The 24,709-nt window shown below is 34.6% G+C and overlaps 1 protein-coding gene across 2 annotated transcripts in view; it reads left to right on the forward strand.

The window, feature by feature from the left end:
* Positions 1-950: 950 nt before the first annotated feature.
* The window catches only part of LOC111508268 (prolyl 4-hydroxylase subunit alpha-1), a 77,734-nt gene continuing 53,975 nt past the window's right edge, over positions 951-24,709 (forward strand). Inside the window, exon 1 of one of the 2 annotated variants that reach the window (XM_074172970.1) lies at positions 951-1,169. The gene's annotated coding sequence lies outside the window, so the exon portion shown is untranslated. The remainder of the gene's footprint in view (positions 1,170-24,709) is intronic. The other variant, XM_074172971.1, reaches the window with a different exon arrangement.

The raw sequence follows: 24,709 nt of genomic DNA on the forward strand, positions 1-24,709 counted from the left end.
ATTTCTATACTTACATTTGTATTTATTTTCTCAAGCTTTATCTACAAGATTTATTCTTCATGACAATAAATTATATTATTATTGTTATTATTATCGACATGCGGTTTTCACCATCAAGTTTGTCATAAAATTCGACTCCCAGACACAGCCATTAGAATGCATCTATCTAATTTGAAAACATGAGGCCGCTCACAAATACAAGCGTAATTGTACTTTTGATCACCAAATGGCAAAAAATTTCCATTTTTTTCACCGGAATATCCATCATCCAGTTGGAAAATCTTCTTCCATGAAATGAAACGCTATGATTTCACACATATAGGTATTAGATGAAATTTTCAATGAAATGTACATTAAAATCAAAACTACACCTGTGAATGCGAATAATTCATTACAGAGAGCATTTTTTCAATATAACTAAAGTACTTGTGATGGACGATTTGGAACCTTTGGTGTATAGTTATAAATATTATTGGAGTTTTTTCCCAACACCAAACCATTCACTGTTACTGTTTTTACTATTTGTAAACGAAATAAGGTGAAGGAATTACCTATACATCAGAATTAATTTTTACTTCTATTACAATTTTTCTGTTTTTCTTCACACTCAACATTCCAGTTCGAACAGATCAATGTATGCCTCTTGATATCTCAATATACCTATATTTTGGGTTACATTGTTTTTATTGTCGTTTTAGAAATGACATGTACCTCGAAAGACAATTTTCCGATCGCAAAACAATAAATAATACATATATTTGTAAATCAATCATAAACGTGTGTGCTGTCCTCTATCGGATATAATAAGTTTTGCGTAAAGTACCTTCAGAATAAAACAATGGTATAAAGCTTATAAAAAAGTTCTCTGAACCAAAGTCGAAACACATTTACTTTTGCTACTACTTAGCAGATGGCACTTGAGTCCCTTTTCTTTTCTAATCGATTTTCTGATCTGTCAAATGGCAAATGGTTGTGGTAAATAAACAATAATTATCAAACTCCACACCACACTATTCTTAGATCCATGGTGGAAGTATTTTAACATGTGTTTTATAAATCGGAGTGCACTGAGCATCAGTAGTGTCATTGTTTATCTGCACGTAGTCCGGTTTTGATTCTGTGTGGGACTTCTTCCTGTTTGAGTTGGTTTCTAGAAGACTTCTATTCTGGTGAGTAATATTTTGAAGTAAATTAAACCGTATGCAGATCTCACAAAACTATGATATCTAATATTACCGGTTTTCATAAAAGTTGCAGTGGGTTTTCGTTGAATGTTTATAAACATGAGTTTTCATTGATTACTGTTCAGATAATGTACATTTCCAGATATTTCTAGTTAGTTGATAATGATGAAAGAGAATTGATGTCATATAGGGGTTTTTCAAAATATTATCCAATGACAATCTGAGGAAGGAACACATTTGCAAAACAACTTATTGTTGACGAGTACAAAATATATTCAATGACTATCCAAAGAAGGAAAAACTGTTTCTTGAAAAGTAGTAACTCCAACTTTTAAACTTTAAATGAAAAAATACCTCCTTGGTAACTACAAGTTATTATCTCAACATATTTTGTTATTGAATTCATAAAAAGTTTGTCAAATTACCAGGACAATAAGAAATCAACAGAATTTATATTAATTAAAAAAATATAACATTTCAAAAGTCATCAAATTAAATTATGAAATGAATGTTCCTTCAATAACGGAAAATTCTTTGAAAAAAGGCTTATCGAACATTATCTACTTACTTCCTGTTTCTGGGATGAATGAGCGGATTATCTGATGACTCTTTTTTGTAACTCCTTAATATTTTCAAGAGTATAGAAATAAGTAAACAATAATGTTAAATCTGATGATCTTACTAGCCATCCTGGCAGGGCCCAAAAATTCTATAAATAGGGTTTTTTCGAGGGTTACCTGGCGATTTGAATTTTCAATATTTGGGTGGCCACCTGTTACGGGTGGGAAGGTGGGGGTCGAATATTACATGCTGAAAGGACAATTTGAAAATAGAAATCGTTTTTTTATCAAATTTGTCCGTTACTAAAATTTTATTATGTAGTTTATGGAGTGAAGTTTGGATCTGAATTTCTGATATGCAGATATCAAATTGTTAGAAAGACTGGTTTGGACATTTTGAAATTATTTGCTTAGGTTTGATATATTATATAATAATAATAAATACCTACTATCAGTAAATTTATAAAAGAACTATAAGTAACAGTTTTTCACTAAAATTAATTCTGTTATTTTTTCATCATCTAAAGTTTTCAAATATTAAAAATTTAGCATCTTATTGAAATATATATATATATATATATATATATATATATATATATATATATATATATATATATATATATTTCAATATTAAAATACTGAAAATGTAGGATAATTAGTATACAGAGTGTCTCACTTCTCATGGAAACACCCTCGTATCTTCCGTAATATTCGAGGTAGAACGATGAAACTCTCAGGACTGACGGAAATGCTCAAAATGCACCTACCACCTGAATGGGGTTGGCCAAAGTGATATACACTGTCCGCCACTCGCGATGGAACACCCCATTTTTACTGTGTAGTATTTCTATTTGTACGGTAAAACATATTAGGGGGCAAAATAGTCTCAAAATTCCTTCAGATTCGTTATCAGGACTACCAACTTACTACGAATACACTTTTTTTCTGAAAAAGTTTCAGTCCTGAAAAATCCGAATTTGTCTCACTTCTTATGGAAACACCCCCATATCTTCCGTAATATTCGAGGTGGAACGATGAAACTCTCAGGACTGATGGAAATGCTCAAAATGCACCTACGACCTGAATGGGGTTGGCTAAAGTGATTTGCACTGTCCGGCACTCGCGATAGAACACCCCATTTTTACTGTGTAGTATTTCTATGTTGTTTTTTTTCTATTTATTGTATTGGAGCTGCACCTATATTGAAATGTATTTTTAATAGCATATGTCGGTATTTTTCAGACTAGAAGTTCTTATTTTTTAATTTTTTTATTTTCAATTTTAAACTATATCTACATTCTATGTATGTTGTATGTTGTTTTCTTCTATTTATCATTGTATTGGCGCTGCACTTATATGGACAATGTATTTTTCATAGCATATGTCGTTATTTTTCAAACTACAAATTTTTATTTTTTTATTTCCAATTTCTATAATGTTAATAATATGTTTTATATAGTATTGTATATTAGGGTTACCTATTTCAATAAATATATTCTTCTTCATAAGTGTTATAATTGATTCGAATATCTTCATCTCTGATATGCATTATTTTCCGCTTGAACAAATCATCCGGTTGATAACAACAGCCTGCAAGGTCACATTCACCACTCTGAAGTTTGATACGACATGAAGGCAGATATTGAAATGCATCATTTGCATAACGAATAGCTAATGAGTAGAGACAGTAGTATCAACAGATTCATTCACAGATCATCGAAAAAGGTAGTTCTTCAATCCCTTTTTAGACTTAGATTTCCCAATTTATATCTTTTATTATGTTTTTATTTAATGTTTTTGCAACGAATGATGTTGCATAATTTTTCAACTGAGAAAAAATGCGATAATTACCTCGATAATTACTGTAATTATATATCCAAAGTTTAATAACGAACTTATTGGTTGTGATATTTATAATAAAGCTCTATAAAATTTTATAAAAATTAATTGTTATCGTTCTCAATAAAATCGAAAGTTAATGTTCACAAATTGTACAGATTGGGGCGATAAGGTAATTCAAAAACCATTCAAATTTGTAAAATAATCACTACAATTATTTTGGAATAAGTGAAAATCGATATTTTTACGATAATCGCCATTCGAATTATTTTAAATGAATGTTTATGTTGGCACTTCAATCTTATTGAAAGGCAAAGTAAAACTTGGTCTGTCATTGTTTAATTAGAATATTGACTTTCATAGGCATGGGTTGTATCATTGTAATTTTTGTAGAGGTGCTTCATTTTTTGGAAAATGAAATACATGTGAAAGAATAGTTTTCAATTAGTTTAGTTTTTGAACCTATCCATTTCAGACAGAAAAATCTTTCCTCTTCACAATATTACTTTAGTAGTAACTTTTCCGTATCTCAAGCATTTCTACTAGAAAGATAGTGAAAATAATTACAAAGGGTTTCGGGCCCTCGCCTCCCATCCAAAAGCGAGTCCAAGTAAACCAATTTTCGAACAAGCGATTTCGAAAATCGGAAATCCTCAATGAGGTATTCCTCTCTCTCCATTGAAATGATTTTCTGGTCAAAACTTGTCTTCCTTACAAATATATTGACGACTTTTTGGATTTCTGGTAAAAGTCATCTCTGGCTGTTATTCTTTCATGCGGCAGTACGTTTTCTATGTACCACCCTGTATTTGTAAAAAACATATATAGTATTTCCAATACCAATTGGAACAGCACAGAGAAGAAATTCCCGCCTCGACATAGGCGTCGGCATATTATTTTTCAGTGGTAGTTTTTCAGTTACTTATTCTTACAATCATAGCAATTGATCACCACATGAAAAATTTTTCTCAACTGAATTTTTCCACCATGGGTAATTATGAAAAACGTAATTACGCAATTTAAGGTAGTTGATTACCGAGTCGAAAACTCTAAAAACAATGAAACCACAAATAATCACACCGAATTCTCGTCAAACATATATTTACAAAATAATAGAGGCCAACAAAATTGCTAGAAAAATCAAAATTCTTCTTCCCTATATTGGGATGAGGTGGAATCATCATCGTGTTGAATAAAGATCGGATTTATGGAACTTTGCAAATAATATTTGTTCTCTTCTTTTATAACGTGGGCCACACAGTTCTTCCACACATCACTATTACATACTTCATTTACCACTCGCCTTATATTGTCAAGCACTACAGCATTCAAAGTCGGTGACTGATAACATTTCCGCAAGCTTTCTTTCATTCTGGCGCAAACCATTTCAATTGGATTGAACACACAATAGTATGGAGGCAAACGTAAGAGAATATGACCACGTGTTCCACACATCGAATCAATAATATATTCTTTTTTATGGTCGCCAGTACTACCTTTTTCGTTGGAATCTTTTCGGGTATTTCCATGTCATGATTTCGCATGAAATCAACAATATCTGCTTTTTCGTGTTATTGTTTGGTATTGTAGTCAATAACCGAGAATGATGAACCGAGTTTGAAGGAATATTTGGGAGAAGCTGCTCACTGAACCAGGTTTCGAATAAAGCCGCAGTCATATTTTCGTGGTAATCAGCAGACGAATCTTTTATATTTTTGGCCGACAGAAGCAAAGCGTTAGGTACGAAACCACTTCCATTCCCGGCATGCAAAATTATAACACGATTTCCCTTGAAGAAGATATGTTCAAAGCACAATACTTGGTTTCGTCTACCCAGCCATATTTGACAAATATTCTTGTCGGAGTTGAACAATGCGTGTCGATTCCATTATGACCATCCAATTGTTCAATTTTTTATATTTGAAACCACATGACAATAAAACACCTCGTAAAGTTTCTAAATATTTGTAATTGTAATCGGAATAGTCGAGTAATTTATACCAAATCATTTCCAACGTTGGTACTTAATTTTTTGGTATATACCATAAATTGTTCGCCGAATCACATCTTTTGTAACATCATCAACGTTTGCGAATTTTTTATTCCTTTGTTTTCCTTTCATTGCATGGTCAATGACATCCCCTATTTTAATGACTCGAAGAACTGTCGAACGAGATAGTTTCGTTAACTCGCATATTCTATTCACAATAGCATTCTGTGAAGTGTGACAGTTTTCCTTCTTCAAGCATTCATGAATATTTAAAATTACTCGCTGAACTTGAACATGTAAATCCGTATTTTCAAATTCCGGATCCTTGTCGATTGACATAGATTCCTCACAAGTAGGAGATTTGAGCCGGTTCTAAGCCTCCCCCCACCACTATGACGTATTAATTGCTTTTTTATTGGTTGTTGTTTGGTGAAGTCAATGTGATGTGACCTTGAAGGGTGTGGTGTATGGATCGTTCAGAAATTTTTTCCCGGTTCTAATCCTCCCCCCACCAATATGATGTGTTATTTGCTTTTTTTTTGTTGTGCAGTGAAGTCAAGGCGTTGTGACCTTGAAGTGTCTGGTGCATGGATCGTTCAAATTTTTTTTTCATGTGAGATTTTGTGTGTGTATGTGTGTGTGTGTGTTAGAGAATGCACGGTACAGGGTTTCATCATGTGCTTGTTTGTCTATGTACAAACATACGTCTGCATACTTCGAAGATCCTCCAAGTAATGAATGCTCCATCGGTGTGAGGGCACCAAGTTAGTAGTGGAGTGACGTCACAGCAATAACCGTTCAACGGCTAGAGAGCGACATGTTCACTCCACGACGTGTGGCAGAGTAATGCGTATTCATCGGTCTGCTCTCACCTCCCTCGATGTAGTGAAGGATGTGACGTAACGCCCCAGACTCGCCATCAATGGTGACACGCAGGCGGGCGAGGACTGTGCTAACGTCTGTCTTCTCCGAGAGCGCAACGACAATTGCTTGTTCGGCTATCGCTCTCGAAGCAGTGAATGATGTGACGTAACGCATCACCCTACCCTCGCTATTGATGGTGACACGCAGGCGGGCGAGGACTGTGCAAACGTCTGCCCTCTCCGAGAGCGCAACGATCACTGCTTGCTCGTGCCGGCAACTGTTATCGCATCAAATTGGGAGATGGGCTTGGCTGTGACGTCAGGCATCTCTAGTGGATAGCAACTAGCAATGTGAACCTTTCACGGTTTCATGGTGGGGGTGACTCGCACTGTTTAATATAAAAGAAATGCCTGGCACACTATGAAATCAGTAGACGAATATATCTGCAGCAGTTAGCAATTGGTAGAGTGTTATTCAGTTCGTAATAGAAGGAAGACGGTGAGTGTATTTGTCTGTTGGAAATTGTTTATATTTTCATATATATTATCATCATGTCCGTTTCAAAAGTAGACTTGAATAAAATTAATAATTTGATTGTACAGGAGGTTGAAATACTAGAGCAAAAGGCCTTATCATCATTGCCAATTGATGAAGTGTACATAATTAAAAATATGTCAACTTATTCTACACGATTTGGTAAATCAATTTTATTAACTTTGCAAGATGTGAGCAATGATAAATTATTTAAAACATGGCTACCAAAACGTATTTCGTTGCAATTCAGTGATGACGATATATCTTGTATCAACTCATCAGGTGGTAAATATACGATGGTGTATTTAGGACAGAGCCAACAAAGTTTTGCTGGCATGAAAACGCGATCTCTAGTTAAATTCAATATGATTGAATAATAATTGTAATAATTTATAGCGAATTTCTTTAGGTCATAGCTTACAAAGTTTTTTGGTGTGAAAACGCTAACTCTAGTCAAATTCAATATGATTGAATAATAATAGTAATTATAATGAATTTCTTATTGTTTTATTAATATTCATATATTAGATGATAATTATATGGAAATATAAACATTACTAACTTAGTTGAATACACCCACTTTGTAACTACAAGTAAAATGGGAATGTGAGTATTATATCACTGAAAAATTGGAGGTTGCTTATTGTTTTTTTTTTATTCGATTTCAGTTCCACCATTTAAAGATGTGGATGCAGTACGCAAGTCAAGATTGGGTCGATGTTGTAGATCTCAAATCATCGGTTCAACATTTGTCGTCTAAATTGAAGGTGTTGGGTGATGGAGCCGAACATGCAAGCAATTATGATATGAGTGTATGCTATGATGAAAAACAAATCGAATTATGCCTTCGTGATGCTGAGAAGTATTGGAGTGGTGCAGAAGTTTGTAACAAATTTTTGGATAATGAATTGGAATTGTGGCAACTTTGTGAGGTTATGATTGAACTGAACCTAAGAAGATTCCTGTATAGCCTCCAACCATACTTGCCAGAATGGATTATTCATCACTTTGAATTGAATGATGAAAATCGAGAGGAAATTGAAGATGGTCGCGAAAATGATGATTATGAGAAAGAAGTTATTTTAGATAGTCTATATGTTCCTGTAAATCATAAATAATGTCAAATAAAAAACTTTGAATTATTTTCATGTTTTATTTATTTAAATCTCATGAAATACAATAGAAAATGATTACAAAACAATAAATATGATATAAAATACAATACATGATATAAGTCAGTTACAAATAAAAAAAAGATCATAAAACAGTATATGATAGAGTGAAAAAAAGTGTCAATATCTGCTATGAACTGAACCATCCAATGCATTGTATGTTAAAACTGTATCATGCAAAATTAATGCATATACTTTAGTGTTGTCTGGAAACTTGGTCTTCCTCGTCTCAAACTCAATCTTTATATCAATAGTTGATGATTTTGTTGCATTCGGTTGATGGGAACAATCGATGACGAATAGTGGATTCTCTCTAAATTGCCCAATGTCCATCAGAGGTTCACTCATATCTTTATCATAATAACTTCGCTGGAAACTCTCAAAAGCATAATAAGCAGGAGCATCAAGTTTTTTATCGAAATTCAAATTCCAACGCTCATATGGATAAACTTCAGAATTCAAGTATACTCGAATACTATTGATATCAGCAGTTGTGAATTTTGTAATATCCTGTGTTCTATCTTCAGATGTGGTAGTACTTTGGAATGCGATGATGACAAAACGAGGAGTTTCCAATGCATTAGTTGTTTTGATGGCCCATATGTCTGAAGAAGTCCCACGTAATGATGGTAGTTCATAGAGGTCCCACATACGATACGCCAACTTGATTTTGGCATTCAGACCGCTTTTGTTTATTCTACTCAAAAGTTTTAGCTTGTGTTTATCATCTGGTACAATATGTCTTATTTTCCATTCGATTTTATTTATTTCCAAATCAGCATCAACCTCACCTATATACGAGTTTTTGAATGATCGAGCGATAATCAAAATCAATTCCTGTTTGGCATTCAAGATACTTTTGTTGTAATCTTCAGCAAAACCCATCAAATATTTCAGTGGTAGTTTTCCACTAAAAACATGACTGTTTGTATCCAAGATATCTTGCTTCAATTGTGAAAGTCCCCAACCAGATGTCAATAATGTGTTAGCATGAGATTGTCCAAATGATATCATGGTTTTCATTGTAGATGTTATCCCAGGTTTTCTAACAACAGCCACTTGTTCACCACCCATTTCATAACGAATTTCGTCAAAGAGAAATGCAATTGCATTATTCGAGAGATAGCATGTTTTCGCTACATCTTTGGGGGTGAATTTACCTTCTATGTAAATGAAGCTGTCGGCAATATCTAGTATAACATCTTGATTATTGATTGCAATTCTGATTTCATCCGAATTCCTGAATAGCGGTGATCCATAGGGCTTATATGTGTGCTCATGTAAACTTATGAGAGAATGATCGAGCACTGGTTCATTGAATATATTCAACTTTTCACTGTTTGTTTCGAGCACCATTGTTATTTTCTCACTTTCAATCCAATCGATTTCAAAAATTTAAGATCACTCACAGACAGAGCGTTATGTGCTAACTGTTTAGCATACACTTGTGGAATGAGCTTTTTTTTATGCACACTTTTCTTTTTATGCACACCTTTCTTTTTGATAGTGCAACTCGTTTGGGATTGTTCAATGCGATTTTGTCTATTGTAAATGAAACCCATAACAACAGTTATTCGATTTTCTTCAATTCCAAAATAATGAAAATCTCTTCTTCACTTCCAAAATCGATAAGGTTATTTTTTTCATCCAAAATACGCACTGTAATGTTGTGAATCAATTGACGACCTTCTGGACTGACAGGCATATATATAATACTGTGTGGTTCTTTAGTAAGATTGTAGCCAGGTTCAACATCAATATCGAATGAGAAAAGAATGTGAGATTCTTCACCATTTATATATGAACCTGATATTATATTGCAATCTAAGCGGATAAGTCTCACAGTTGTAATGTTTATTGGTAATGATGATTCATGTATCTGATTTGGTGGAAATATTCCATGAGCGAACCCCATCATTTCTGCTATAGAATTTGGATGTGTCAGATCAATTTCATATTTGGATCGCATTTCACATTTGAATGTATTATTATTGGCGTGTAGATAGAAAATATCATCTGCAACGACATCATTTGGTTTTTTATCATGAAACAATCTGAACCTGATATGTTTCTGTATGACGGCATTGATCTCTTCTATTTCGTAAGCACCACATGGAATTTCAATTGTCAACTTTTGGGGTATCGATGAGTTGTCATTACTGATTCTAAAACTAACTAAGTTATTAGCTTCAGTTATATTATTGATTGTATTGCATCCATAGAATCCCAAAAGTCCTAATCCATAACGACTGTTCCTATCCAATTCAATTGGTGGAAAAAAATCCGCACTCAAGACACTTGTCCCGACAGCTTGTAGCTCGAACTTTCGTGACATGACTGATGAATATTTTGAAACACATTTCAATTTATTATTGTACACAGCAACAGCACATTTGAGACAATTTACACTTTTTGGAAGGTGTTGTATTGTAATAAGTATCATTTTTATTGATACCAATATTCACATCCTCTATATTACAAATACAACACATAGATTTTCGAGGTATAGGACCATCATTAACATCCGAATCTGAATTTTGATCGTGGTGGTGCTCATAACAATATCTATGTTTCATTATATCGATGTCATCTTGCAAATGCTTAGGCAACTTTTCCCAAACATATGCAATCTCATGTGCAACACATGCAAGTATCACTTCCTTAGGCATATTTGCAAGCATCACTTTATCCATTTTTTTCAAGGTACCATATTTTGAAAACATTCTAAGTGAAAACCCCATTCCCTTGATAGCCTCCCGATCCAGTTTTGGTGTTGAATCCATTTTTATTTGGAAAATTATTTAGAGAGAAACTGCAAGCACAAGTGACCACAGAGAACTGTATTAAATTTCTGTTGTCGATCATAGTTATATTTGATTTTTACATTCGAACATTTTCGAAAGAATCGAGTCAATTCCAATGGTGGGGGTAGATCTCCAAAACTATCGAAATATGTGACTTCTTTCCCACATTTTTTATATGCCACCCAATGTGTTCCTGGTCCACTTATTCCATCTAAATTAACAATAGCTGTCTCGTTTTGTTTTGGACCTGAAGATGGTAATCTATCACGCATAAAAACACCACGAAAATGTGGAATTTTCATTTTTTGTGCATAATAACTGAGATCGAGATCAGTAAGAGGCCTCTGAGGTAGGGGTTCAATCAGTTTTTTGTTTTGTTTGTGGCTTTGTATGGTTTTAAATATAGTCCTAAACCTTTACGGTATGGTTTGAGATATATTCCACTTCCGCGTTTGCCTAATGCTACAGCCTCCATGGTTTTATTGTGACGATTGGCTTCCATTAAAGCCGCTCTGCTGGCTTTTGCCGAATTCACGGCCTTGGTAATACCAGCAGCGGCTCCCGCCAAACTTCCTAGTGCGGATAGTCCAGCAAAAATTGGTATCAATGGTAAAAGTCCACCGATCTTGGGAACAGGAATTATGCGTGGTGTGCGGATTTTCTTCTTTCCACCGGCAGCTTTAAGGTATTTACGTGCCGCCTGCAATGCCACAGTGATAGCTTTTTTGCTATTATTCGTCACAAATTGATTCCCACCAGCTTTCTTCAATACATTTCGCACTTTATGGACTATCCCAGCACCAAACGCAACTTTTTTAATATTATTTTTCTTCGATTGTTTCCTCTTACATTTTTTCTTATTGGTACTACAACCCATGCCCATATGTCTTTTCGCTTTCATAATGTTGGTGACAAGTAATGCAGCTGCTCTTTCCCCAATACTCGCGTCCTTTGATTTAACCCTATCCCAAGCGCTGTATTCAAGTTCTTTGTCGGCTAAATGTCTTGCTGCAAGATCAGATGGATGCTTAGAATATTGAATATCGTGTTTTTTGCATTCAATATCTAATTTATTGATTCCAGGATCGTTACGAGCTAAACGTTGTTTCAATTTTGTACCCGGTCCACAGTATTGATATCCTCCAGGTAGATGTAATTCGAAAGGAAGTTTGTTTATTAAATCATTAACAAAACCACAACCTCTTTTAATTTTACGATCACTTTCAATACGTCCGTATCGTTTGATGGTACACATTGAAATGAATAAGCTAATAACATTTATATAGTCTCCAACCACGGCACGATGCGCATTGTAAAACAGAAAGAAAAGTTTGCTGTAGATAATCTAGATGAGAAATTTGGGTGTGGATTGAATGGACAAAGAGTATTCAGACATGGTCCACTACTTCCATCATCAGTTCGAGGACTCATTATAGGACCTTCAAATTGTGGAAAGACGAATGCAATGATATCACTATTAACACATCCACAAGGATTGAGATTTAGAAATGTGTATCTCTATTCGAAGTCACTCAATCAACCTAAATATCAGTACTTGCGAAGTGTTTTGGAACCTATAAAAGGATTAGGTTTTTATACATTCAGCAATAATGCAGAAATAGTGGAACCCTCCGACGCTAAGCCTAATTCTGTTTTCATTTCCGATGATGTGATATGTGAAAAGCAAGATATTATTAGATCATATTTCTGTATGGGACGTCATAAGGATGTTGATTGTTTTTATCTAGCACAGACATATTCACGGGTACCCAAACAGTTAGTGCGTGACAATACCAATTTCATTATAATGTTCAAACAAGATGAGACGAATTTACATCACATTTATTCAGATCATGTTTCACCCGATGTAACATTCAAACAATTCCAATTGATGTGTGTTAAATGCTGGGAGGATCAATATGGATTTCTAGTAATTGATAAGGATAGAAAAATAGATGAAGGTAGATATCGCAAAGGATTCGATAGTTTTATATACCCATGATCTTGTTTTTGAAACTTATTCGATCACTGAATATTGTAGAGGTCACTTCATCAACGAATTGAGCTATAATTTAAAAAGGGCATTATGAATACAAAAAACGATTCTGAACATAAAAACAATGAAATGAATTTGAAACGTCAACTAGTAGAGACAACAGAAGCTGTCAGACAGAAATTCAACTCTATCAAGAATGATAATATTGAAAATCGTTCGACACTTGAAAGATTGTATGAGCCCATAATGAAACCATTGAATGTTTTATCATCAAACGCTACTTCTAAATCAGCAGTGTTATCACCAAATCGTGGATCTGTTCAATCTACTTCAAATTATCCCATGAGTACTCCAATAGGAAGAAAACAATCTTTTGATGGTGTATCATCTGTGAATAGTGACACGAGCACACTTCAAGACGATATGAGAACAACTCTATTCGAAACACCATCATCGTCCCACATCGATTCCTCGGATCCTGACATCTCACCTGTTATGAATGAAAGTGGTGAAGATGTTTTGATGAAACATTTGAATAATGTAAAATCTAGAAATCCAGCATATGATGGAACATTTGGCGTACGTATGGATCCAATTACACAAAAGCTGAAAATGGGAAGTCTAGTGGTACATTTCAAAGATGGAAACATTTCATTTTGGGATGCTAATAAAGTGAAAAAATATGAATGCGCAGGTAGTCCAGAATTATATGATATGATCTTTTTGAAGAATCCACAAGATGTTGATAATGAAGAAACTCGTCAAGTATATTCCAAAATATTGAAAATAACGAATGCTCCATATAAACAATATCATCTGAAGAATGGTTTTAAAAATACAAATTCTAAAAAATTTCGTGAAGTCATCAAACCACTATTAGACTCACGACAATATCCAATTAGGAGTAGAAGTAAAATTGGTGGAGCACTCAAACGAGTGAAAATGGAGAAAACATATAATTCTAAACCTGCGAATTATGTGTACTGGAATTCACCGAAAGAGTTAGTTGCTCGCCTACGACTATTGGTAGCATCAAAGTCAGCTGGACATACCGGACATGATAATGAAATAATTTCAATAATTGAAGAATTACGTGAAGAAGGTATAATATATTAATATATATCCATAAGTAATGATCACTGTCACATCATCATTCAATGCAGTAACATTATCACTTTTTTTCTCTTTAATCATATTGAAATAGAATGACTAATGAAGTAAGTGATATCAAACGACAAGTTGTTAATGAATTACATAGACCTGCAAGACGTAATTTTCGTAGAAGAATAACTACCATCAAAGGTTTTGCAGATCTATGGCAAATAGATCTAGCTGAACTACAACCTTATGCAAAAAGTAATGAAGGATACCGATATATACTTGTAGTAATTGATTGTTACTCAAAATATCTATGGACTGTGCCAGTTAAAGATAAAACAGGTAGTACAATAACTAATGCAATGAAATATGTACTGAAGAAAGCCAAATTTTCCCCTAAACATATACAAAGCGATCAAGGGAAAGAATTTTTTAATAGAAGCTTCTCATCTCTCATGCGAGAATATAATATCAATCATTATTCAACATTCAGCACAAAGAAGGCAGCTATAGCAGAAAGAGTGATTCGTACAATAAAGGCATGGCTCTACAAGGAATTTTCGATGAGAGGTCACCACAAATGGCTTGATATTCTTCCAATTATAACTAGTAGATATAATAATAAAGTTCATCGTACAATAGGTATGGCACCCATCAATGTTGATTCAACAACAAAATTGAAATTCAAGGGTATCAATGGAATTGGAGGAAGACAAAGTAAACCCAAATTCCAATTGAATGATATTGTACGTATAAGTAAATACAAAAATATTTTTGAAAAGTCTTACACTGCGAATTTTACCACGGAGCTATTCAAGATTGTTAAAATTAATAAAACCATCCCAACGACTTATAATCTTGAAGATATGAATGAACAGCCGATTAGAGGATGTTTTTACGAAGAAGAGTTATTACGAACCGAGAATCCTGACGTATATCTGATTGAGAAGGTGTTGAAGAGAAGAAAAAATAAAGTATATGTAAAGTGGTTAGGTCTTCCTAGCGAACAAAATTCTTGGATTGATGAATCAAATATGGTTTAAATGTATCTAATGGTGACTTTTATGAATAAAGTAATATTAAAGTTCATTATTGTTTTCATTTCAATTATAAGTATGTGAATTGAAAAATATCGCAGCGGTAAACATTGCCCCAGCCATTCGCAATGTTCTGTGTATACCAAACCAAATTAATTGTATACTCCATTCCCGCTTATATTTTTCAACTCACGATATTGAAAACACATTATCATTCCCAAAACTAATCGCCGTCACTTTGAAATGCAGTATCCAACTCTTTTTGCCAATTATCTCTCACTGATAATGCCGTCTCATAAAGCTTAGTCGACTGCTCAAGCTCAGCCTGAGCTTGCATTCTCGAACGTTGATGGAATTGCTTATCTTTACCTATTTTTGAACGGAGTTCATCAGCATCTTTAGACATTCTAGCCAATTCAACCTTCGCTAATGCAATCTTGGCATCTAATGCTTCAAGAGTTTCATTATTAGCATTAATAGCTCGCTCACTCTTTTCAAGTTCAGCAATAGTCATCTGTGCCTTTACAAGACGGTATTTTGCTTTCCTTTTCATTTCCCCAATCCGATGGAGGGGACTGAAAGAAGATAGCGGTTCAGCTTTCAAATCACTCTTCATTTCTTTAGGAGTACCTTTTGGCTTCCTCTTCGATCTGTCACTTTTCGTTGCGGGTTTTTTCTGTCGCACAACACTTTTGGATTCTTTCTTTTCTTTAAAGTCAGTGACAATCGATGAAGATGCCTTAGTAACCTTCCTCTTGATTGTTCTAGATTTCTTATCAACACCAAGAGGAAGGGTAGATGAAGAGTGTTTGAGTGATGATAATTGTGAAACGATCGGATTTTCAATAATAATTTGCTCATTTGGTTCTGGCACATCTGCAAAGTTAACGAAGTCGTTAATATCAAAATCATTTATCGAATCTTGACTGGATAAATGTAATACTGGAATATTTTCAAAATCAGTCTGATCGATATCAACAAGTGGTGAACCATCTTCAGCAATCAATAGCGGCATAGAGCTCATGATTATTAAGGTCTGAGGAATGATATGTGATAGCAATAGAATGTGGATAGGAAAGGTGATGATGTTACTGAGACCTCACCATTTATAGAAGAAAATAAACTAGCGCATGCGCTCTTTCATCAACTGGCACATGCGCTCTCTCACTAAACTATTCACGCATGTAACAATCTTTGTCATTTAAGAGGAAAACTTTGTGTTGCATGCATGTATTTTTAAATGTTAGAAAATAATACAAATAAATTCAAAATATATATATATATATATATATATATATATATATATTTATTAATAATAGAGGACAATAACGATAATAAAAAATATAAAATGAAAAATGTTAATATGTCTCTGTGGATGTGGAACGTTCTTTGACTCTATTCCTCAATAGTTGTTGCTCGTGCGTCAAACACCAACATTGAAAAAAATGGATTCTCCTATTGGGGTAGAGTTGACCAACCTTCTCACACAGATCCCAAGTACTTCTACATGCATTGCATACATGATTCCAACAATTCATGGAATATGTATCACAACGCAAACAACGTTGCAGTGGAGTTGGAACGGCAGCACAGGTACCGCAAATATTTCTACAGATACCTATATTGTTAAATATTATAGGTTCGGAACACTTCAGACACTGTAACTGTTGTTGACGATAATCCGATTTTGTTCGCTTCGGTGGATGAGAAGGAGGCGATAGTTGAATCCGCAACACGCAATCACTACACATACCAGTACATGGATTGATTGAATCCTTAGGTCTACTTATTTGACAAAAGTAGCACACAATAGCCCCTGCAATCATCATTGGGTAGACACACACTTTTGGTTTTTCATTCCACTCTTTTGGAAACGGCATTTTACTAATTCGATTAGAAATATTAAGAGATGACTTACAGAAACTCTGAATGCTCTCTCCTACACCTACGATCTCTATTTATACAAATCAACATCATGTGAAAGTATAGTGGGATAACTTCTCCTACTATTCCACTCTAAACGAGTCAAGTGGGAGTCGCATCACCTCCTATATAAGTCGACTTGCAAACCTAGAGTTCATTCATTCACTCTCTACAACTGTGATCAAACAACAACAAGATGAATACTGCAAAAATAAATGCTGCATTAAATAGAATATCTGCTGTTGATGAAAACAATTGGATAGACGAATCAGATGATGAGGATGTCAATGTTCCGCTAGAGGAAGTGATAGTTGAAGCAGAAGATGTTGGAGTCGATGAAGATGAGATAGACGAAGTTGAAAACGAGGCCAACCAAAGCGACGAAGATGATGACGTGATGGAGTTTGAGAGGGTCATGGATGAAGAAGGAGATGATGAAGGGATAGAAGCTGACACAACTGAAGGCGATGGTGCTTTGAGGATCGGTATGCGAACGCTCAATGTCAGTGAGACACTGGAAGATCCCTTGGATTTGTATTGTGCAATGGATGCATACGTATTGATCAGCACAATAGATGGAGAGAACAAAAAACTATGTTGGTGCTGCTTTCGGTTTTATTCGCATAGAAACAATAATGGAGGGTGGTATGCCCATGTCAACACCCACAACACTGTCTCAATTATGGAAATGGGGCAGAATTGGTGTGAAGCTTGCGAGAGGCCACTAACAAACTTCACTCGAGTATCTACATGTATTATATGTAATAATGTCCAACCTGTGGCACAATAACCGTGGACCTACTGGTCAAAAAAAAACAACAGCCCTTTTCAGGGCTACATTATTCACACAAACAGTAGTTAGTTGTATTAGTATTCATAGATTATATGACAAATGAATACTTTGACTAATAAAAGTCTAAGTAATTTGTTAGTCTTTGAATATCTATACATTATATGACAAATAAATTACTACTTTGACTGAAAAGTCGATATTTGGAATTTGATAGTCATTGAATATCTATGCATATGATGAGTACTACTTTAAATGAAAGTTGAAGTTGGCATTTTGTCAATCATTGTATGCATATAATGATGAATACTTTTACATACATACATTTTGTTTGAGACTATAATGTTAACAATGGTATGAACCTGTTTCTGTTTGAAAGTATAATGATAGCTCTGAAAAGAGCTATTTTTTTTATTGTTTCAGTCTTCAATTGTAGCCCTGAAAAGGGCTGTTTTTTTTTATTAATCCATGCAATGGTATGGACTAACGCTCCTCATCATCATCAGAAACAATGATGATTGTATCATCATCTGTATCTGATGATATACTGATGATGTCATCCTCATAATCATCTGAATCAGACGATATACTAATGGCATCATCATTAGCATAATTATCTAGCTCGTTATCCTCTAGATCGTCTAACTCATTGACATCCATCTCTAACTCTGCCTCTACTTCCTCTTGCATACCTTCTTCCATACGTGCCGGGAAATCATCAGGTAGATCATAGATACGTTGCAGCATTTGTGCAAAATTTGTACTGAAATGATCGAACGTTGAATCTATTCCATGTACCTGGATGGGGCCTGTACTCGTCATAGAACACTCTGGTACACTCATCGGTTCGGTGGTGGAATCAGCACTCGACATTGTGGAAGAATGATATAGAACTGGGATTGATGCTTTATTTATATTGGAAAAAAAAGGAGGGGGTGAAGTGTAAATGTAGAACAATTCAGTGTTTGAAATTCGAAAGCAATAAGAATGACAATTTTCTTGAAATTCTAAGTGATTATTATTATGAGAAACTCTGAGTGATTATTATAAAAAAAACTAATAAGGGAGAGGGAAAAAGACACTGCCCCAACCTCGCAGTGCCTCGTGTACACCAACCAAAAAGTGTGTACTCCGTGGAAGGAAAGGAAAGGAATAGAAAGGATGGGAGAAATGAGGAAACGATTACATATCATCGTCTGAATTCAGGACTTCATCAATCAGGATAGGGGATGGTGGAGGACTATCATCGGACTCATTGTCAGCGTCACCGTCATCATCGTCATCGCTGTCGTCGTCGTCTGTGTTTCCGGACTGTGTATCCCATTCGTAATCATTCCGCCAATCATAGGGATCTGGATAATCCCCATCAGACAGGTCCGCTTGATCGGTTCCAGTAACGTGAAGCACTTGTATCCGATCATCATAAATTATGTCATCATAATTCATCGAGTGAGGTGCCGTCGTGGAGGTAACGAAACCTTCAAACCTTCATGGATAGAAGCCCAGTAAGGATGTTGATGCGCTGGGTCACTGTACGGCTCAGTAGTTGAATCAGGTTCCATGTTGAAGGTGGCTGATCAACTGAATATTCCAACAGATAATTCCTACTTTTATACTTTTGAAAGGGAGTGGGGGAGGAGTGGGGAGGAGAGGGGATTAAGTGGGAATGAATTTCAAAAATGACATGAGCTATATTCCATGAAAGAGAAAATTGAAAATACTATATGAATTATATGAAATATACTTATTGATTTCATTATGAAACATATTTTCTTTCCAAGAGATTATTTACAATAGAATAGAGAACACAAAAATTGATGTGAGGTATTTGCATAGAAGAACTTGTAATTGAAATAAAAAAAGGAAATAATAATGAGACGAAGTGAAGAAAAATGCTCCAACCATCGCATTGTTCAATGTGTACCAAACCAAAACAATGTACACCCTTAATTTCACTTCTTTTTTTTTTATTTTATTTTTATTTCCTAAAATTACAAACATAAACTTAAAACTATCTTAATTAAATATTCCTAACTAACCTAAAACTAATCTTACTACACTTACACTTAATCTATGGGAAAGTTTTTATAAAAGTCACTAACTTTTTATAAGTCTCTATCGAAGAGGTATCTGCTTCACACTTTTTCTCCAGAGATGCATACTTCCGATCTAGTTCGGCTATTACTTTTTCTGCTTCCCTCCGTCGGTTAACAATTTCAGCCATTTCGCGCTTCCTTTTAACCAACGCGGCCTCACTAGCTCGAGAAGCATGTTCTGCTTCCTTACATCTCTGTAGAAAACTGTCCAACATTTCACTAACCTCTCCGATAGGCTGTCGCACTTGTGGCACTAACACTTCAGGATTCGTCACCGGTGTTGCCAGCATCGGCGAAAGCGGCACCACCGACGGAGTGAATACGATGGGAGCCTCCTCCGATGGGGACAATACAACTGGTGGCTCCTCCGGAGAAGGCGCCCTAGATCACTCTTGTCAATTGGTTCGCTTATATTTTTCAATATTTTTCTTTGCATGTCATAATGACCATCTTTTGTTAATTTAAAACCAATCCCGGGAGGACCTCGAATGACATTACCACCCAATTTTCTTTTTTACCAAACTTATCGATTGTTTTAGACATTGTGCACTCTACGATGATTCTTTTCAAACTGATATTTCTTTCATTTACATTATGCTATATACTTTACAGTAATTGGTTAGGAAAATAGAAATGAAACAAATAATATTTTTATCATTTTTTATTCATCTAAGTAACTTGGTAAAAGTGATACATATACAATACATAATACAATAATCACAAATAATCACAAATAAGAATGTTCCGGTTTGAAGGAATAAGCAATAATACTTCGAATTATAATTCAATTATTCATCTCTACAGTCAACAAATTGATTAGTTGGTCTAAGGCGCTCTCTTGAGAAAAAGAATGAACGATTTCAGACACCCAACGAATGTTATCATTAGGATCATTTCGATAAAATTCTATATCGCTATGACCCCATGGAAGAGTTCGAGTGGTATTCGGAATGATGAATCTCTTGTCGTCATGATACGATAAAGCGACTTTATTTTTCAATTCAGTGTAAATATCATGCAATACGCTTCTGAACGAGTTCATCTTCCTGAATATCATACCTCCCTCTTCAATGATTTTTTCATAGTCTTCACATGTCAATTCATTCTTTATAACAGATCGTTTCACACCTTTGGCCTTCTTCAGTTCACCATCAACAGATTTCACGTAATACGCTTTAGCACCTGTACCGTAAAAGCTGATTATTGGATCATTTGGGAATTCATCTTTGAAATTACCCAGAACTGACTTTGTCACTGGAATATTGAATTGGTTTCCTATTTTATAATTAGATGTATCGAACTTATTTATATTATTTTTGATAAATTCATAGAAATTGTCTGTATTTACTTTGAGAATAAGGGAGTCGGTATCAGTGTAGAGTAAGGACGCATCTTCTCCAAACTGTTGTTTGATACATCCATAGAAAAAATCATACATAACTGTTTTAGATAATTCTAGAATGGAAAATCCTAAATATAGTGGTTTATCATAATGAACTTTTACTCTAGCCAATTGAATGGCAACAAAATTTTCTGTAAAAATAGAGCATTTTTTAAAATTTGGTCGAGATATGAGACAACTAGCACCTATAGTTCTTTTTATATTTTCCCAATGTGTAATGAGTCTAACATCAATTCTATTGTCTACGTTTTCCATTGTTTTTCCATAGACTGCATTATTCATTAGTTTGTAGAAATCTTTTTCAGATTTGTTATTAGACCTATTACGCATTTCAGTATTCAAATCTATATAAGGCTTCATCCAACATGATTGCTTAAACCTCAATACTCTATGTGTGTTCATCACTATCAAACCATGATTGACAGCTTGCTGTAAGTTTCTATAGTGAACAATATATTTTCTTTTGTCGTTTAAATTTGGAATTAATTTGGGAACTTTCGATTTTGCATATGGAGGTATCAAACGTTCAACTAAGAATGGTAAATCGGAATGTTTATCATGAAGTTCTTGGGGATAATGTATATCCACTTCCAATACATATCCATGAGGACTATCGATATCCACATTCATTATATCAAGATTGAGAATTTCATGAGGTGCTAACCATGAAAATTCACCTGTTGGTAATGGTTGCGACATGCTGTGACCATATAGATTTGTTGCATCCAAATATGAAATGAATGAAGATGGTTCATTTGGATTATAATCCGGTAAAAATGTATTGTTTGCTTTATGTTTCCTTTCACTACATTGACTTATTCCACCACGAATACCTTTTTGAAAGAAGTGAACCATATCAATATCAGTTAGTAATTCCAATTCAATATTAGTATATTTCAACATGGCATCCCACGATAATCCGGGTGCAGTGAAGTATTGTGCCGAATCCAATTTATATTTATCAACAGATATATTTCTAAAGTTTTCAAAAATGTCACATAATAGTAACACATCTGACTTTAAATATAAATCAGAGTATTCACCCAAATCCTGACATTCGAATAAATTCCAAACAAGTTGAGCTCTCCCATAATCATTATCTGATATATGTTCACAATTGAGTTTATCATAAAATTGATTTTTGGTTGGAAGTCTTGGATGATTCAGTTTTTCGATGTCATCAACAAAACTATAGGGAAATACACCTTTCTTTCTCATCCAATTGAAATTTTCAATTTGTGGGAAATGTTTGCGCATCTCGATACACTGATCAGATGTTAAATTTGCACCTAAATTCTCCAAAGAACTAGGCATGAATCTGAAACTATCAATGAATCTCATTTTCAAATAATTCTTCTTCACCCTACCATCTTTATCCGTATAGGAGTGTGTAAAGAGATGTTTTGTGAAAGATGTATATTTTTCATTAGTTTGTGGGATGACATCCACTTTATCTTTGTTTTTATACAATTCCTTTATGAATAAATGACAATCATATCCACTGAGATTGTGAAAAATTATAGGAATGAAATTTGGCAATTTAAAATTCAAATTACAAGATGAATGAGCAGCAGGGGACCTTTTTTTTCCTGTGAGGTGACAATGATCCCTCACTTTGACTTCGCCATCATTAAATTGTTTGGAACAAATGCCACAATTTGTGGCAGAAGCAAACTGTTCCTCTTCCTCAGGAGTTTGTACATCCATAGGAATAGGAAACCTGAGATGATTTTCATAAATATTTTTCAAATCATCTTCGATTTTGCTAACGAATTTTTGGGCTGCATCCACACCCCTATACGAAACAAATTTTGATAAATCATCATTGTATGAACATTTAATCAAATAAGCAAATGAATAAGGCTCATGTTTGAATGTCTTGATCGAATACGAGTATTCAGGATTTGTTTTAGTGGTTTGAATCGGCTTCAGTACTGATTCAAAATCTGCATACACTACAAATGGTACCTTCATTTGTTTCTCAAAGTTTTCAAAAGTTAGTATATTTTCAGGTACCGTTTTCCCATATTTATTGACTTTGAAATTGGTTGATGGTGTTGTAGTACTCAAGTGATTACAATCATTTATCTTATGACGTAATAGTAATTGTTCATTAGAAAAATATAATAAACAGCCATCACAAAAATATTTCTTATGTTCATGAGCCGATAATTGGCTTGAAACTAATCTTGAAAGATCTTTGATCCAACAATAATGATTATTACCGAAATCATCTGTGATAAGTAACAAATTGACATCTCTTCTAAGTCTTCTCTGAGAGTAACGTAATGGTCCAATTATTTCATACATTATTTTACCCTTCTCGAATTTACTTTCTAAACCGTACACATTAACTGAAATATCATTCTTGTCTTCAAATTTCACAATATCTTTCAACTTTACCGGAAAATTCATACCTGTTACATCTATGACTGTACTGAAATGTGGATACGATGAAACTTCTGATGTTCTATCGATTGCAGGATGTAGTGCTGAAGTGATAGCCCATGCAAAACAATGCTGATCTTCATTACGGACATTAACCACGGCCTTCCTACGCTCAATACATTCAGGCAGCTTCACATATGAACATCCACTGAGCGGGCTGTATTTATTAATGTTCAACTCCAGAAACATGATTTTTTCACAAGTCCAACCTTAAATACAGAACAATATTACTAATCCATCCAATTAAAACTTGGTAGAAATGTTTACCTGAATCACGTTCCTGGAATTCTGTAGTTTGAGCGATAATCCCATTTCGAAATCCATCAAATAAGGAATTCAAATCAGTAGATTGATCAACTGTTCTATTCTGTGAATTAAATGATTTCGTTTCCTTCAGGTCTTGTGTTTGTAGAATATAACTCCCAAATACTTCCATATTCACTTTGATGATTTTGTGAACCCTGATATCCGATTCCAATAATTCTATAACTTTCTGCCTGATTTCATTAAAGAATAACATGTAATCGGTGGAAACAATGGAACTCTGCACCCTGTATGTCGCAATCCGACGTTTGAAGGCGCTCTTTATAATTTGAACACCATCACTGAATTGAACACATGTATTATTCTTATGTTGTAGAGTTCTATTGTGAGAATTCACTTGAGTCAATGGAATCATCACATTACAACAATTACATGTGTACATAGGTGCTGCAGCGTCATCTAATCTCACTCGTTTCACTGATGGCCCTCCTTGGCAACTCTGGAGCTGATGACGACGAAGGTTGTCACTACGGGTAAAAGATTTACCACATTCACAAGAATACATTTTCTATGATATGTTCTCACTAACTCACTCGATGGAAACTGACATAACCAACACTCGCCCGCTTCTTAAATACCATAATCCACGTCGCCTGCGCATCACCGTAGAGAGTGAGGGTAGGTAAGGACACATCGATGCATCCGCTA

The sequence above is a fragment of the Leptinotarsa decemlineata genome, unplaced genomic scaffold (assembly GCF_025532065.1).
Source record: "Leptinotarsa decemlineata unplaced genomic scaffold, Ldec_3_MD MMD2_tig00000199_RagTag_RagTag, whole genome shotgun sequence".
NCBI classification, from domain to species: Eukaryota; Metazoa; Arthropoda; class Insecta; order Coleoptera; family Chrysomelidae; genus Leptinotarsa; species Leptinotarsa decemlineata.